The 19,453-nt window shown below is 34.2% G+C and overlaps 1 long non-coding RNA gene across 1 annotated transcript; it reads left to right on the plus strand.

Annotated features, from left to right (window-relative positions):
- The first annotated feature begins 12 nt into the window (after positions 1-12).
- On the plus strand, positions 13-19,095 carry LOC144372846 (uncharacterized). The gene is made up of 3 exons (XR_013432702.1): positions 13-125; positions 3,010-3,079; positions 18,959-19,095. It is a non-coding gene; the product is annotated as an uncharacterized LOC144372846 (long non-coding RNA).
- Positions 19,096-19,453: the final 358 nt, after the last annotated feature.

Genomic DNA, 19,453 nt, shown 5'->3' on the forward strand with positions numbered 1-19,453 from the left:
ACCACCATTCTTTTAATCATTTTGTAGGCTTTCTGTCCTGAAACATGAGCCCAAGTTTCTGTGCTAAGAAGAATCTTAAAATAAATCACAGGGAGAATGCTGAAAACCCTGGAAGCCAGAAAATGGTAAGTGTGCCTTGTTAGAAAATTCTGAGACTGGATAAGTAGGTTGTTTGAAGTTGGCAAGAGTTTCAATGGTGGAAAATGAAAATTGTGGCTAGGGACATGTTGTGAGGGGGTGACAATTGTGACATATGCAGTACAGGAGAGAAATAAAGAATGTCCATGCATTTTTGCCCCTTTCAATGCTTTATTCTCTCAATTATTCAATAGAATTTCACTCTATAGGTTCTTAATGAAGAAAACAATAATTCTTAATTCTGGGTACTGCAAAAGACATAATCAATTCAAAGAAACACTTGTAAATTAATTATAAGCACTGCAAAGCACACTTCATCATAATAGGCTAATTATAGACATTCCCTCTTCATGTTAAGTTCAAAAGTCCTTAGTCTTTATGTCCAGCATATGCACACTTACTCAGACCAGAGTGGTCAGGTCAAAAACAAAGGCAGGCCTTTCCTGGTGTGGAGCAGATGACTGGTTGAGGAGAGGACAATAGAAAGAAGTTGCAGCTCTCAACAGCGTCCATACAAGGGGGTAGAGTTTTTGAGTGGTTAGAATTATGCAGAGGATCAGAAAATGAAGACAAATGATGGGATGTCAGGTCCTCATTAGGCTCTCTTGCTCAAGTGCATTTTTGTTTTGGCTGGGTGAATCCCTGTTCATTAGTTCTATTATTTATATTAAATTTTGGGCTTTTTGACCCCCCCGCCTTGCAATCTTCTTCAGTTACCACCAGATTTCTCCTCTCATTTACCCTGGGGTCAGAAACATCTAGTCTGGTGGTCTCCACCCTGAACTTTTTGCATTTCTCTCTTATCAGGCCAGGAGCCTCACTCTGTTTATAGGTTGAGGGGAAGTAACTTTTTTGAGGCCATACTGGAGTGCTCTGAGTGTGTGCCTGGTGAGACTACAGGTTTGAAACTGGAGTTTTTAAAATAGAGTTGTGTAGGCTCAGGCCTAAGGCCATCTTCAGAGGACTCATCAGAGGGTCTCTGTGGCAGCTCAACCTTCACCTCCTCCCCCCTTACTAGTCTAGGGAAGCTTAGATCAGCAGTTAAAAACCTGGGCATTTTGTTCCATAATTGTATGGTGTTTTCAGCTTGTCTCTAAAGCCCTTTGTGGACATCCATGTGCCATGAGTCCAGCGTGTCCCCACAGTTCTTTTCAGGTTCATACACAGGCAGAATTGGGATGTCAAACAGAAAAGGAGCTATTATAATCATCCCATTTTAAATGGTGTCTTATTTTCTAAGGTTTAAACATTGGACTTGTTTTGACATATAATGAGGAAATATTATCTATTTTAAAAAGGAGTCTATTGATTCACATTTTATCTGCACAATTTGTAACAGTGTAAAACTTGATTTAAGTTGAAAATATAATTCATCCTGTTAAATTTCTGTGCTTTTACTGCACTCTATTAGAACACTGGTTTCAATGCCTATGCAAAATTATGATGAATTTACAGCTAAAGAGAAGTCCATATAATAAATAAAATATTAATAATATTGATTTTGATACTTTTTTTGTTTCATATTTCTAACTTAGTTAGCAATATGAGGAATTGAACTCATAAGTCCTTTATCACTGAGTTACATTGTCAGTTCTTTTTCTTCTTTGTTTTATGACAGGATGTTTCTCAGTTGTCAAGGCTAATCTCAACCTTTTGATCCTCATGCATCAGAAACCTGTATCACTGGTATTGAAGTGCATGACCCTGCACATGGCTATTTTGTAACATTCTTAAAAGTTGAGTATACAAACTAACTTAATGGTGCATGCCTTTAAGTCTAGTTACTCCCAAGAATGAGGTACTTTCATTTTTTTCTTTTTTAAAATTTATCCATGGAGACTAAGAGGCAGATATTTGCTTTGAGAGAGCATACAGCACAAGCCTTAAATCATACACTGCAGGGTCTATTTCTAGTGAAAGAAAAAAAGATTATCAGATATATAATATTGTGCTGCATAATTACATGACATTTTGTTTGTTAACAGCAGCACAGTGTAAAATATTTAGTTGTATATGTATTCTAGATAATTAAAAGAATATTAGTATAGGTTCAGCACATATGCTTTCTGAAGTTTAAGCCACACAGCAACTGACTGATGATCATTTGCATAAATGATAAGCTTGTCGAGGTACCACCTGGAGGTGGCTTTCAGTAATCCTAGGCAGGGGTCTTGTGTTCTGGTTACATGACTTTGCAGCATACATTGTTTTGGACTGGAGATTCAGATCTCTGTCCTTCTTGATAAGGGATTATTACAGAAAACTTCAGATGTTTGGATTTTATGATGAGGGATCCTAAAAATTTGGATTTTGGGGCAGGCCCATGATGGCTATATATATGCTATCTTGGGCTGGGGATGTGGCTCAAGCGGTAGCGCACTCGCCTGGCATGCGTGCGGCCCGGGTTCAATCCTCAGCACCACATACAAACAAAGATGTTGTGTCCACCGAAAACTAAAAAAAATAAATATTTTTAAAAAAAGATATGCTATCTTGCTGGTGCTTCCAGCAGGTTGGTTTTTATTATATATTTAAGGTAATAAACACTCTGATTCAGTGTATGTATTCAAGGTCATAAACATTTGTTTTTCAGCATGTATTCACTATGTAAAACTTTTGAAATTAACCTTCTTTATATATATATATATATATATATATATATATATATATATATATATCCTATACAATGATGCAGGAGGTTATGACCACCTCTGCATAAGCAAGACTAGTATGCCTACTGTGCCTTGTATATTTCAACTGCTAAAGACCCAACACTTGCTTCCTGGATCTGATCTGCTACAAAGGAACTGGCATAGTCTTTAGGATATTTTTTAATAATTTTTAAATATTTATTTATTTATTTATTTTTAGTTTTTTGGCAGACACAACTTCTTTGTTTGTATATGGTGTGAGGATGGAACCTGGGCCACACACATGCCAGGTGAGTGCGCTACCACTTGAGCCACATCCCCAGCCCTCTTTAGGATGTTTTGTAGGTGAGAGATATCTGAGTCCTGGTATATTAGTGGTGTTGGTTTGGGGAGCGAGGAGCACCTATGACAATCAAAAAACATATAGAAATTAGTGTCCACAATCCTATTATAATGTACCCCTATGAAGAGTCAAGATATGATGGGATGCATTTCCTATTAACTTAAGGAAGGCTTCTGATTGCAGTGTGTTTACAAGAACCCAGCAAGTTTAACTGTCAAGGACTACTTTAAGCAAAGGCCTTAGTCCCTGGCTATGAAAAAAAGTCACAGGAGTATCACTGATGACTTGTAGAAATAGCCTAAGGACCATGTGTATGTGCTAGGGCCACAGTATGAGTGGTTTCTACTTATGTGACAGAAAAAAAAAACTGACACAAAGCTAGATATGGTGGTTCATACCTGTAATCTCACCTTCTCAGGAAGCTGAGGCAGGAGGACCCTGAATTCAAAGCCACCCTCAGTAAAGGTGAAGTGCTAAAAAACTCAGTGAGACCACACTTCTATATAAAATACAAAGCAAGGCTGGGATATGGCATAGGGGTTAAGTGCCTGAGTTCAATTCCTGTTACCAACAAAATGAAGCAAAACAAATAAACAACAACAACAACAACAAGGGAAAAAACTGCTGAAAATGTATGAGAGACTGGCAGAATTATAAAATTGTAAGACAAACAAGAAGACTATAAAGCCAGAGCACAATCAGTAGAGTAGGATCTCTGTACTTTAAAAATACCCATCAACTTTTCCCATAGTGTTTAGTGAGTCAGGGAAGGAGAAGGAGGATAAAGGCCAGCAAATCCAGTCAATGGTGATAAATAAAATGAAACAAGAGCAGTCAATGACTCTAGTGAACTACTGGCAGGGCTGGTCAAGGTATCCAATTGCATCACATTTTACCTATCAAGCAGAATTTGTGGACTTATAAAAATAAGTTAAACATGAAGCAAGAGATCCCTGGCTGGTTTGTTTTTATGTCTGTATGGTTTAGAGATGAATAGAATTCTATGTAGTGCCTTGAAAATGGAGAAGTTAGCCCTGCTCTTAACAGCAGAAGTTTTAAAATACTCAATGCCATGAGGTTTTTATAGGGCCAAATGTGACTGACAGCATTACAAGGTGGCAGGGCTTTCAGAGGACTAGGGTTGTAGTAGATAGCCAAGTTTATAAACTTATTGATTCAGTGTACATACTCAAAGTCATAAACATTTGCTTGAGTTTATGTACTTACTTCTGTAAAATATTGGCAATGTGCCTTCTTTGTCTGACCCACAGTTCAAAAAAATTTCTATGAAATAATTTAGGGGACTGAGGGCTAGAAGCTAGAGGGTGGCTAGAGAAAACTCTTGCCTTCAAATAAAGCAACCCTACTATCACACCTGCTCCTCACATCTTCTTTAAACTCCTGAAGCCCTAAACCTTGTTTACTGGGTCTCAGGCCCTGCACAGCAGTCAAAGACCTGAAAACAATTTGTAATTTGAGGCTAATACAAATCCTCTGATTTAAAGCAAGTTCCAAGGAGTATCATTTTTTGTATTTTTGTTGTTGTTGTTATACTCCCAGATGGTATTCTTATAGTGGAGACTTATGTATCTTTTGTTTTATAAATCACAAACATTGCCATAATTACTTCTATCCTTCATTTTCTTATGTGAAATTTTATATTTTCAATTTGAATTTTTTTTTATTTGGACTAGGAATTTAACTCAGGGGCTTGAACACTGAATCATATCTGAAGACTTTCTATTTTATTTAGAGACAGATTCTCAGTGAGTTTCTTAGCACTTCACTCTTGCTGAGAATGGCTTTGAATTCACAATTCTGTTGCCTCAGCCTCCAGAGCCACTGGGATTGCAAGCATGTGCCACTGCAACCAGCTTCAATTTACAAAAAAATGTTGAAATAAAAATACAGTCTTCTGGTTGCAGTATCCATAGCATGTTGCAATATTAACATGCCTGTAATAAAGCATATCAATTTTAAAATTTCTTCTCTCATGAGAAAATAGAAACATATTTTTATTTTAATTTCTTCAATTCAGTTTTCAGCCTTTTTCCTAGATTACTTCAAGTTCATGCTAGAATTTTTGTACAGTTTTTGCTCAAACATATTATTCCCATGGGGGGGATAAAACAGTATGAGATAAATGGAAATTCTGCTTTTATCTCATTTATTTGTTTTTTAAATTAATATTGAGTATTTAATTCAGGGGTATTTAACTACTGAGCTATATCCTCAGGTTTTGTGTGTTTGTGTAAGTTTGTGTGTGTGTGTGTGTGTGTATGTGTGTGTGTGTGACTATGTGCTTTTTTTGGGTATTGAACCCAGGTCCCCATGCAAATGAGGCAAACACTAAACTAATGTAGCTGTATTCCCACTCCTTTTTATTTTTTCTCTTCTTTTTCACAAGTTTTTAAATTTCTTTCTTTTTTTATTAATTTTAAGACAAGAGTCTTGCTGAGGTTCTTAGAGTCTTTCAACATAATTGAGACTAATTTTGAACTTGTGATCCTCCTACTTCAGGCTCTCAAATTTACAAGATTATAGTGAAGACCCACAATATGTGACTAATCCTTTTTTTTCTAAATAAATGTCACTATTTATCTTCAAATATAATAATAAAAGAATGAAGAATCATGTGGTTTAGGTAAGGTAGGTTCTCCCTGTGGGGGTCAAGCATATACAATCCTAAATCCACTTCAAGCTTATTAATAATTGTGAGGCTGCTGATTGTGGTGGCACACACCTGAAATTCCAGTGATTTGTGAGACGGAGGCAGTAAGATTGCAAGTTTGATAAAAGCTTCAGCAACTTAGGAAGACCTTATCTCAAAATAAAAATGAAAAGAAAAATAAAAAAGAAAGAATCAGAAATATCAGTGAGGAGTAATAATCTCCTCAGTTTAATTACCAGTACCTACCCCCACACACTACTGGTGGTGTTTTGAAAATGTTTTTTGACACTGAACATCTCTATTGGCCTCATCTACTACAGAAGGCAGAATGATACTGACTGCCAAAATACCGACTGTTCTTTCCCTTATCTGTAAACAGAAAGTTGGCAGTGTGCTTTTTCTCCTTTTCTAGCAAAAATGCAGAATGTGTTTCCCAAACTTTGAATCTGGGCTCTTCTTGGTTTTTATGGCTTATGTTAGCTGTGGTATAAAAAATTATTTATCCGGTACCCAGTCAGAAACTATTTTAAATGCTTTTGCTTTTACTTTAAAAACACTGTCACCTTCATGATAACAAGCCCACATTAGTTTGATCATGCGATATTCTGTTGAGGAGAATCAGGGTGATTTTTTTTTTCACAGTGAGATCACCCTCTAAAGTCAAGTAATCTTACCATCCATCAGCTAAACATATGCAGCAAAAATATCCCAGATGAACTCAATCTAACTGGTGAACAAAACAAATATGATTTAGTAAGTTTACAGTGATTAAAAAAGTACACTCACTGTATGCAAGATGTCAAGATTCAATAACATGTCCTACTGAAATTATTTGGAAAGCAGCAGATATCTTATAGGTAGTGACTTAATTTTTTCTAGAATAAGATTCAAGTTGATTCAATATATGGTATTTAATTATTTAGAAATATGTGAAGACACATATGCCTTTTATTTGTGCTAATATTTTCACAGTAACCTATAGCAAAAAAATAAAAAAAAAGACATCAAAACCCTGCCATTAGGCTAAGAACCAAATTGAAAAATAAAATTTTCTCTAATATGTTTATACTTTAGATTCTGGGCTACTGAGAAATTCTTTGTAATTTACAGTTTGATATCTGAAGTGGGAATGCATCTGTGGCCAGCCTCTAGTGAGAAACAGTTTCCACATTTGTAAACTTCCTTTTTAAAGCCACCAGCTGTCTCAAAATGCATTGTTGCTCCTTTTTTTGGGGGCAGGCCCTGATGAGAATATATCCAGGAATTGTATTCCATCATCTAGGACATAAAAATGAGTGGTCTAAGCCTTTCATCTTCCTGAAGTCAAGAAATTCATAGCTCTCAAACATGAAATTGGGATCATTAACTGAGATGTGCTTGAGACTTCAGGTAAATAGTGAATATTAAGATGAATTTCAAAAAATACATATATTCATTAATAAATTTGTGTGGTCAACCTATGATAATATTCTGTGTAGAGTGGCTTAAGTTATTACAAGTGATTTCACATGTTCTTTTTTAAAACATTAATACTAGAAACTTTCAAATAACACTTGTGCTTCACAAATATTTTGATGGACATTGCTGCTTCAGGGGATGGATTACAAATTGAAAACTCAAAAACTCTTCTCCCTAAAACCATAGAGCAGAATTTTATATAAAATTCAAGGTATTTTTTCATCATGTAATGAGGGGAGGGGTTACCAGAAATTAGCAAGGGAATTCAACTACTGAGCCACTTTCCCTAGCCATATTTTGCATTTTATATAGAGTCAGGGTATCATTGAGTTGCTTAGCACCTTCTTTAGACGGTGGCTATGACTCATTATTTTCTGCCTCACCATTCTGAGCTGCTGGGATTGCAGGGGTAAAAACGATGCCCAGAAGCAATATTTTTATTTATGAGTAATATATACAAATATGTAACTCATAAATCGAGTCAACCTTGTATACAGTCATAAATGAAAAATGCTATATCCTACTACTGCCTTAAAATAACCATGTTTTGAGCTGTGAATTCAGTTCACTGTTACACAAATGGAAAAAATAAAAACAATAAGTGCATCTGTGCATTTCAGTAATATCAAGTACTTTAGAGACCATGGAAGGAGGATTTGAGGCTAGAATGAGCAAATTACTGAGACTCTGTTTCAAAAAAAGTAGAAGGGGTTATGGGCATTCACAGCAATCTCCCTTGTGGATTCAATGCCAGTATTTTTTTTAAAAGCCAAGAACTTGTCATTCTAGCCTGATTCCTTGTTGGATGCAATAAACTCAGAACATAGGTTCACTAAGTTTAGCCTGGGACAGTGCCTGAAACCCTGTACAATCATAGGCACTTTCATTAAAACTGTCTAATCCACACATAGCCAATGAAAAGGTGGTGGGATTTCAAAGTCTGGATCTGTGTTATTATGGCAAGTCTGCCATTTTACACATTTGTTTCTAGGTTTCCTCTTTGATCCTCAGGAGCCCCATGCTTCTGTGCCACACAGGGGCTGAAAGAATCATAGGAAGAATTCTGGGGACTGTGAAAGCCAGGAAATGGTGATTATGCACTGGTATCTTGAGATTGGATAGGAGGCTGTTTGAGTTAATGGGCTTGGTAATATAGGGCATTATAAATGGTAAATGGGGACACTGCATTGTCTTCTTCAGTGTCTGCTGGCCACAGGACTTTCTGTGGCAGCTCTGCTCTCAGTCCCCTCTGACCACTCTAGTGGAGTGTAGGAAAGTAGCTAGACTCTGGGCATCCTGTGACATCACTTTATCATGTTTTTAGTAATTTTCTGAAGGCCTGATTGGACATCAGTGTGCTATAGCCCAGCATGTCCCCAGATTGTGTGATGAAGACTAGGATGATAATGGGGGAAATACCTAACCTTATGTACTCTTTTTAATCATAAAAATATATGTGTTCTGAAGGAGCCCACATTTCTTCTTTCTCCTGAGCTTCCTAAATGACTGGAAAGCAGTACCTCAAATCAAGAACACTGTCTTCCAGCCTAGCTCTTTATATGTCTCAGGATATATTTCTACATTTCCAGGTTTCTGTTCATATTCTCTTTGTGGTGGGGTACTGGGATATAACTCAGGGACACTAAAACCCTGAGCCAAATCCCCAGCCCTATTTTGTATTTTATTTACAGACAAAGTCTCACTAAGTTGCTTAGCTCCTCACCCTTTGTGAGGCTGACTTTGAACTCATAATCCTCCTGCTTCAGGTTCCTGAGACACTTTAAGATTTCAGGTGTGGCTCTGTTCAATTTTTAGAGCTTTCATTGTGTCCTTCCTTTGTCAAATATTTTTTTCATGCTATATTGAAAATGGATGCAGTATTTCTAATTTTTTTTCAAGAACTGAATAGAAGTGTTTAAAGTTTTGGTTTCTTTTTATGATCATCTCACATGAGAGGAAAAAAGAGAAGTGTAACTTGACAATTTGAAAAATAATAATGAAACCCTTTCTCTCCTCCCTTTTTCTTCCCATGTACAGCAATTATATCACAACCTCTCATTTGAGATTTCTCCTTGAAGAATTATTGTGTGATTTGTCCTCATTGCAACTCCCCATATTTGAATAGTTTTTGGTTTCCTAACTTCTTGACATACATTTTTAATAGATGCCATATTTAAAGTATTTTGGGGTGCCAAGAGATTATAATTCTGTGAGACTTTCCTTTCTATAAATTAGTATGAAGTAGAGGCTCTCAAGTGCATCTTTGGAAGCCCTTTAGCTGACAAGGATCTTTTATTAATACATGGCTGAAGCCCTCTGGGAAACTGAGGTAGTGTGAAGACACACCCCTTTAAATGCATTTTTTTCAATCAAGACATAAAGTTTTTAGTCTTATCACTCAGAACAGAAAGCCATGTGTTTATTAGAAGTGATATGAAAGAAAAAAACATGAGACACTCTGCAGGGAGACAGTGGATCCTCTTAGAGATGAAAAAGACAATATGGCTCTTATTCACTCCAGTTTTATTGGGGATCTAAGAAAATATTCCAAAAAATCCTGCACCAGTCCACTTTTTGACTTTGGACAGAGAGTAGGATAAAATCAAAAACTCAAGTACCCACATTCATGAAAACTGTAGGTTAACTATGCCCATGCTCACCATTTCTGATTGGATTCTTAAGCATAAATTGTTGTGAATTTTATGGCTAGAAGAAATTATTTTTATCTTCCTGAGATCTGGTCTTTGTTATGGTCAAAATTCTTCCCTTTAGTGTAACTTGGGTTACTCTTGTAGACATTATGTTGGGACTGTATTTATTCTGCATAAAATGTTTGGTGAAGGAATATGACATAAGCTCTCTAGTTAATCTAGGCAGTGTTGCAGATAAATTGCTTTTTGGAAAAGAAAAGGATGGCATTAGAAAATTGGGCCCATTTTAAAGACTTTCTCTTAATCTGCTTCTACCATTCACATATTGCTGTCCCCTATCAGTAGGGTACTATTTATTTATTTATTTATTTATTTATTTATTTATTTATTTATTTATTTATTGGTTGGCTTATTGTTGGTACTGTTTATTAAAACCAGGGCTCCTCAAATGCTGATCTATATCTCTAGCCTTTATATAAATTTTATCTTATGAAAGTGTTGATAGTCTTTTGAGTTAAAATCTTGTTTAGTCACTTAGTGGCTCACTGACTTTTTAAAGCCTGTTTTTAACCTATGACCCTCCACTTTTGGCCTTTAAGCTGCTGAAAATTCCCAGCCTACCCTTTATCCTGAAGGTGCTTCAGTTCTTTTACCAGGTTTGTGAATACTTCTACAATGAAAATGGGAGTACATTGTTTTCTATGATGTAATTACTCCAATTTCCTTAGGTACATACACTGAATTACTAACACTGAATCATTAGGCATTTTAATTTTGAATTTTTGCAGAACCAAAACACCATTTTCAATAACATCTTCATTCTATTTATGCTCTCACTGACATTTGTACAAGGTCCATGTAATATGATCTGGAGTACCTACTATCTTTAAGTAGGTACATTTTTTGTTGTTTTACTCCTAAGTATTCTTTTTATTTATTTATGTTTAGGTGCAGGTGAACACAATGCCTTTATTTCATTTTTATTTATGTCTATGTGGTGCTGAGGATCAAACCCAATGTATCACACATGCTAGGTGAGCTCTCCACCACTGAGCCACAACCCTAGCCCTTAAATCTCATATTTTTATCTTAGCCATTCTGACGAAACTGTACAGGCTGCAGGAAATTAGCTATCCGACTGATGCATTAAATTTTGGATATAATTTTGTTAGATTTCATGCTGTTAAGTAGCCAGAAAAAGAGAGTGTTCTAAATGTATTCTGGGTTAAAACAGGTAATATGGTTTCTAATCCATTTTATGCAATACTGCTGTGAATTTTAGATTTTGGAAGTAGTTATAAACAATGCAAATCCAATTGTTTGCAATCTATGGAGATTTGCACATGGTCAGTCACCTTTGCTTCTAAAACTTGGAAGTTTAGGATATACTCCCTTGAGCAGATGAGCTAAATTTAGACACTCAGTACATGGACAAACTCATTTTGGGAAAATTATGTAGGCTTGAAATTATTACTGCAGTGAGCAAGGTTAGTAGTGGCTCAGGAAGTGCTGAGCTGTCAATTATTCTACCAGTGGTTTGCTGAATTTTGCCCTATTAAACATGTAATTGAAGCAAGAGAGAAACTCATGTTTTGGCAGTGGAAGTTGGCAAAAATGCTTGTAGGGATAAACTAACAGCTTTGAGATGTAATTTCTCTGCCCTGCTTTCAGGTGATGAAACATATGGAGAGACTTGCTAAGCCATAGAAGATTACCATTTTGTCATTTTGATAATTGCATATCACTTCTTCTCTAACCACTAGATAAATTAAAATGAAAATCATAGAACATTCTATAGTTATAATACTAATCCTCTTTATTCAAGGTGACCCTAACTTTGGGGAAATTCATTCCAAATATGTGGCACTTCACTCAGCAATTCTAATGCCCAGGTATACCCTAGCATTTTTTTACCCATTTGGAAGGCAGGCATTTTCTCAGTTGTCTAATGTGTCTAAGTCTCTCAACTCACTTATGACTTTGTCAAAGAGAAACACATAACATGAGTGGATGTCGATTCAGTGTATCAGTAGATTGAAAAAGAGTCAGAAGTCTCATATCCTGCTTTATTTCTGTCGTGATTTTGATGTGACATATTCCCCAAAAGTTTATCTGTGGTACAATGTAGGAAGGTTTGTAGGACAAAGAATTGGGTTATAACCTTAACATAATTAGTGAATTTATCCATGAACGGCTTAACGGTATGGCAACTGAAGTGGTGAGTTGTGGCTGGAGAAGGTTGGAATCGAGGGTGTGGTTTTCGGATTATATTTGCATAGACCCCAAATTCAGAGGCTCTTTCACTGATTCATGATTACTATGTGAGCTACTTCCCTCTGTCATCTACCTTGATGTTCTTTCTCACCTTGGGTCTTGAGGAATGGAGCAAGCCTTGTATGGACTAACACCTCTGAAACTCTAAGCCTCCAAATAAACTTTCCCTCTCTACAATTTAGTGTTGGTTCTTTTAATCACAGTGGTGAAAATCATATTTAAAACAAATTACATCTTCTAACCTTACAAGTCCTGACCTTAAAATCTACTTTTTGTTTTGAGTGAACCCAGTATTTTAACATACTCTGTACACAAACTCTCAGGGAACTGTTTTTCAAGTCCTAAGCACTGATTTTAGATTGTATTTATTATCCATTTAGATATAGAGATACTTTTCATAGGGATAGATGTAGACCACTTTATTGCTCTTCACAAAACAAAAAAATTACATGTTTATGAAGTCATCTTTGTGTTTGGTTTATACTATGACTTTTTTATCTTTGTTATTGTGTTACAGTTTTAGAATGTATATCAGTGTCAATTAATGATACTGCAACTTTATTTGCTTCTCTACAGCATAGATTTTTTGTGGTATTTTATACATACTTTTCTTCACAGATGAATTTTATTTATTTATTTATTATTTATTTATTTATTTATTTATTTATTTTGCTTTAAGTTTCTTCTTTCATTAAAAGGCAAGAATGTTCAAATTTGATGAAAATTATTATAGATTACATTGAGAGAAAATTCTTTTTTTGTAATGCTGAGTTTTATCTAAACACATTATGTGCATAATTGAGTATTTTATGTGCTCTCTTAAGTTTTTATTCCTCTGTAAAGTGTACATATTTTTCTTTAAAACTTCTGTGTAGTGTATGAAGTAGTATGCAAATATGACATTTATAGAATACTGATGTGGTGATTTGTACTATTATAATAGATGTACTGTGGAAAAAATATGTCTGAGATTTAGCAAAATTCTTCCTTGCACTTTAATATTTGTCTCTTTTTTTAAAATTTTTTTTATTGTTGGTCATTCAAAACATTACATAGTTCTTAATACATCATATTTCACAGTTTGATTCAAGCAGGTTATGAACTCCCAACTTTACCCCGTATGCAGATTGCTGTTTCACATCAGTTACCTTTTTAAATGTACTTTTTTTAACCACCTACCAGATTTTAGCTGTATAGAACAATACTAATGTATTTTTATATGTTACTATATTTTACAGAGACATATAGTTTAATAAGTCAATGCTATTGGTGGGAAATGATGATGTTTATTCAATAGTCACATAATTTTTACAAAGAGTTACCAACTTATACTCCAACAGTAGTTCATGATAAACTTTTATTTTACATCATCATCAATACTGTTTAGTTTTATGTATTTGTTATTTTATTCTATAATTCTCTAATTTCCTAAGGTGTTGACCTTTTTATGAGTATTGAACACTTAGATATCACCTATATAAGGAGGCTATTCAAGATGCTTGCTGTTCTCCTCTTGGTGTCATATTTTTTTATTAAGTATTTGGTTATAGGTGAAGTAATTATTTCATCTCATCTGTCAGTTTATATCTTTAATTGTACCATTTCATGAATTGATTATTTTAATGCACAATGCATTTATTGTTTTTTTTTAAATTTTTTTATTTGTAGATTGACACAATGTTCTCAATTTTGTTCATTAATTTTTATGTGATGCTGAAGAAAAATCAAGTGTCTCACATGTGTGTGGCAATTGCTCCACCATTGAAATATAACCCATCTTCAATTTATAATTTTTTTAACATTTTGTTTTGGGTAACTTTGAAAAAATTCTCTATTTTCTTTGTTATTCTTAGTTTTGAAAACAATTGTGTCATTGTATTCAAAATTAGACCCCAGTATTATTGTTGTTTTGAGACTGGGGGGTTTATAATCACACAGGCATTCCATTGTTTCAGCAGCTTCCTTTAGAAAAGATATTATATTATCAGCAGTGGAAACTCTCATTTATCATTGTGTAGTTGGTGTCTTTTTAAAGATTCACACTTCAGTTCCACAGGTCTATTTATTCATAATATTTTAAGGTGTACACTGATTTCTTTAAGTCTATAATATACGGTAATGTGTGGCATAATGGACTTTTGGTCAGTGATGGAAACTATGTATAATGATAGCTACAACCTATAGCCTAAGCTTGTAGTAATATAAAATCTACATTTCAGTACACAGTATGATGTTTTCAAAAATAACAAAATCACTTTTGAATGAGTTTCTCAGAATGTATGCCTATCAATTAAGGAGACACCTTTGTACACACACTGTATATTACAAATAGAGATATAATTAGTATATGATTTTTATATTTCATATTCACCAGAGCTCTTTCAATTTTATTTGTCATATTAAAGCACAAACATCTGACATTACTGACAAGCTGGGCATTAGTTCATCTTGAATATCTTTTAATTTTGTTATTTTACTTAGGATTTGCTATATTCTCTCTCTCTCTCTCTCTCTCTTTCTCTCTCTCTCTCTCTCTCTCTCTCTCTCTCTCTCTCTCTCTCTCTCCTCTCTCTTCTTTTTCTTTTTTTGTAAAATTTGCCTTTTCTAAACTATAGAGATTCTCACAATTTGCTAATGAAGTTTAGATACTTTTAGAAATCTAATTAAGTTTTTATGTTTGCTTTTTAAGCTCAGCTTTAAATGAGGGTAAGGGGCCTAGTAAAAAATTTGTGTAGAATCTTATTGGTGCATGTCTGTGTTTCCCAGAAGAAGAATTGGTGGTTCATAGGGCATGCCTGAATAGATAGTGCCAAACCATTTTAAAAAGTAGGTTTATAAAGTTGTGTGGCTGCAAACAGTGTTTGACAATTCCAGTCATTTAATATTTTCTAATTGTTAGGTCTTTATTAATATGTGTATGCCTTTATTGTCATTGATTTTAACATTCTGCTGAGTATACAATACTCTCTGCATTGTGAATGTTAACTTATCTCTCATCATATTGACATACATGTATATACATATATTTACTCATTTTTTTGCAATGTTTTCTCCCTGTTAAGTGGTTTTTAAAACCTCTCTTTTTGTGGAACTGAGGTACCTGGTATTGATCTCAGGGGCTCAACCACTGAGCAACATTTCCATGTCTTTTTTTGGTATATTTATTGAGAGGCAGGGTCTCACTGAGTTTTTTATTTTCTCACCATTGTTGAGGATGCCATTGAACTCATGATGCTTCTGTCTCAACCTCCCCAGCTGCTGGGATTAGAGGTGTGCATCAGCACACTTGGCTATTGAAAAATATTTTGACTGTTGTATTTCTTTGTTGATATTTTATTTCTTAGCCATATGTACTATCTCCAGTATTCTTCACTTCAACACTTTTACTAGAAATAGGTGATACAAACATTATATCTTTCTATGTCTTACATTCATAGAGTCATAATTACATTATTTGGTCTACATTATTCTAATTCTGATAAAGTTCAACATGAGTACATAGTACTTGTTTTTATGTTTATTTAATTTTCATAATCAATGTAAGGAGATTTTTCCAGTAACACAATAATTTTTGTCTGCAAAACTAATTTTTTTAATTTGAATCTATTGATTTTCTGATTAAGATGAGATTATGGAGATCATATTTTTTTTGTTTATTTTATTTTATTTAAAATTTTTTTTGGCACAAGAGATAAAATTCAGACATACTTTACCACTGAGTTAAATCCCAAACTCTTTTTATTTTTTATTTACAGATAGGGTGTCATGAAGTTTCTTAGGGCTTCACTAAGTAGCTAAGTCTGGTTTTGAACTTGTAATCCTTCTGGCTCAGCCTCTCAAATCACTCAAATTAATGGTGGGTACAGTTACTTGTGTTGGGAATATATATATATAGATATATATATTCCCAAGAGACATTTATTTGACCCAGCAGCTCTGTTTGGAATATTGGTAATGATTTAAAACAGCAAAAACTACATTTTACATTACATTTCTACCATATCAGGACTTGAATATACACACTTCATTGTACTTTTGCAAGTTTAGTAAAGTATAAGTACTTATTTTAATTTAGAAATTAAAAAATGACATTCTTAGAGCTTAGCATGTTTTCCACCAATAATAATTACTTATCAAAAGAGTGTGTTTCCAGGTAAAGTGGTGCAAACCTGTTTTCTCAATGGCTGGGAAGGCTGAAAGAGGAGGATTGCAAATTCAAAGCCAGCCTCAAAAATGATGAGGCCCTAAGCAACTCCGTGAGACCCTGTCTCCAAATGAAATGCAAAATATTTCTGAGTGCCCCTGAGTTCTATTCCCAGTACCAAAAACAACAATAACAACAAAAAACCAATACAACAATACAAAAAACAATACAACAATACAAAACAAACAAAGAGTCTATAGACTCAGTAAATGACATTCACAGATTCTTCCTGTGGGGTTTTTGACTCAAATGTGAAGATTCTCATTTCCTGAGGAAATGTTACACAAAGAGCAAAGTAGAAATACCTAATAAATGCTGAGAAAAAATATTCAGCAAACATGTTATTATAATGTTGATAGATAAAAACCTAAAATAGAAGAGATAACTCCTTGTAGTGGGACAACTCCAAAATATGATTGGCCTTAGAATTGGGTTCTCATATGAATCAAATGTAAATTTATCTTGAAAATGTGAGTCACTTCCAGGGCAGCATCATTAAAATCTTCCACAGGATTTAAACATTATATATTTGGAAATCCTTTGTATGTTACCCAAATGGGAATGTGTATGAAACGAAAATTCCACAGAGCTATTCCCTATATATTCCAGAGGAGAAGCTGGGATAGCTTAAGGATCTCAGCATCACGTTCTGTGCCAGGGGGGAATGGAAAAGGTAGTGTCTGGAAATTTTGTTGATTTGTCTTCTATGTAAATATTTTTAACATTATAGGGAGAGTAAATTCAATAAAACTTGGTGAATTTACTTATAATTAATTGAAATATAGTTTGAAATAATATATCAAACACCATCACATATTGTAAAAATAAGTTTATTTTTTTAAAATTTTTTATGTGTTAGGTATTTAGTTAAATATAACAAAAATGAGTTTCTTACTATTGGATAATTTCATAAGTATTTAAAAGTTTCACATTATTCTTCCTTATTTTACCTGTGAAAAGTTTTCAATAAGTTGCCTCTTATTTATAATTTGTGTACTTACACACCTTTCCTATTAGGAAATAAAATATTGATTTTAAGGACAATTAAATTTTTGTGCCTTTATGTATTAGGGGTGTGTGTGTGTGTGTGTGTGTGTGTGTGTGTGTGTGTGTGTGTGTTGTACTGCAATTGTCCACTACTTCATGATACCAGGCCTGGAATAAAGATCTCAACATAAAGGTTCCTTTTTATATTATTCAAATCAAATTATTGGGGCTCATATTACCACCAGATACAAAGTCAACAATGAGATGATGGGCTGAGAAGACTCAGGTACCTGAGAATTAAGTGGAAAGTAGGGTAAAACCAAATGTCTAACAGAAAATATTCACTCCCGTCATAGCATGATATTTGTAATAATTTTTTCCAAATGTATTTTTTCCCACACATCTTTACCATAACTCTCTTAAAGCCTATCTTAAAAACTAAAAACACCCACCTTTCTCCCTGGATCCCTTACAAATATGTGATTACATGAGACCCTATGGATCCACAAAATATAAGATGGTCCCAGAAACTTGCAGGAGATATTTATGTTATTTTCTGGATCTCCTCATTATTCTTGGGTTATTGGGCTCTTTTACATATGCTTAAACCCCAACTTGTTTGTTCCTACTATTCTTTCTCATAATGTGACCCTAAAGTTTGTTGGTTTGGAAAGAGGTGAACTTCCATAGAGCAGAAATAGTAGATGCTTTGTCTTCGAGAAGGAAAGAGTAATAAATTAGGTATCAGTATAGCTCCCTTTTTGATTCCAAATTGAGAGGAACCCCATTAAAAACATCACCAATTTATGATGAATATAAGGCTTTTGGTTGCCTCTTTGTATGCTCAATTGTATATGTGTCATGTATCCTGTGATTTAGAAATTTTCTCTTTTTTATGCAATTATAGCCTGGCTCCTCTAAGCCTGATTTGTAATAGGTTTTAGCTGTGGCCTATAAAGACTTAATTAAAACAAAAACAAAAATAAAAACCAGAAAAACCCTTATATTGTTCATATAGCTCTATAATGTAGGTTTGACTCAAACAGCCATTAAAATTAATATTTGAGTAAACTGAAGACTGTATGGAAATTTCTGTGTTTTTTTTTTTTTTACCATGAATACCATAAGATAGGACACGTCTCTCTTCCATTTAGTAGAGATCAGGAGCCTAAATGACCAAAGTAGCAGTTAATTAACCCAGATGAGTTTCCCATTGACCAACCCACATCCTATTTAAAATTGTCACTGCTTTAACACTATTGAGTTTCTGGTCATATTCTGTTTTTTACCTTCTTTAAAATAATCAGTCAACTCTGTTAAAGTTGAAGTTTAGTTCACCTCACTCTTTTTGTTTTTTTGGTTTTATAATGCATATATTACTGCTCAATAACTTTTAAAAACCAATTCAATTAATGGCTACTTTTTTTAAATGGGGAATTATTTCCTCACCTGCATAGGGCTGGTAAATTTCCCTTGTTTTCAAAATGAGAATAAGTCCTAAAAAATTAGTCTTATGAATTGTGATGAAAATGATGATTCTAGGCATTCTATATAATATCCACATTCCCAAACTCTTTGTAGGGAGGAACATGACAATATTCAGGACCAATGAAGTACATTCAATCAAAGCATACATACAACTTTTCAACCTGGAGTGTTATCCAGATGATTCAGCACCACAAATCTATATATTTGAGAATCTCTGAAACACCGTATATGAGAAGGTGAGTGAAAAATAAGTCCTCTAGTAGAACTGAGATTGGTTTTAATTTTTAATGTATAATTAGTCAAATGAGATGGGCTTTGCTATTTCCTCATCTTTTTCAACCACGTGAAATGGAGCATTTAGACACTGGCTTCAAGTGACAAAAGTTAATTTAAGGGAAATGATATTACAAAAACTTTCAGAACAAAATCATAGAAATGTGGAAAGAACACGTGCATATACACAAAGAAAGAATAATATATATATTTGCACAAATGTGAGGATAAACTTAGTGGCCCAGAAAAATTGTTGGTGAAATAAAATGATAACATGCAAATAATAAATTAGTGAGTTTGATGCATGGTTCTACA

This window comes from Ictidomys tridecemlineatus, unplaced genomic scaffold, assembly GCF_052094955.1.
Source record: "Ictidomys tridecemlineatus isolate mIctTri1 unplaced genomic scaffold, mIctTri1.hap1 Scaffold_174, whole genome shotgun sequence".
Lineage (NCBI taxonomy): Eukaryota > Metazoa > Chordata > Mammalia > Rodentia > Sciuridae > Ictidomys > Ictidomys tridecemlineatus.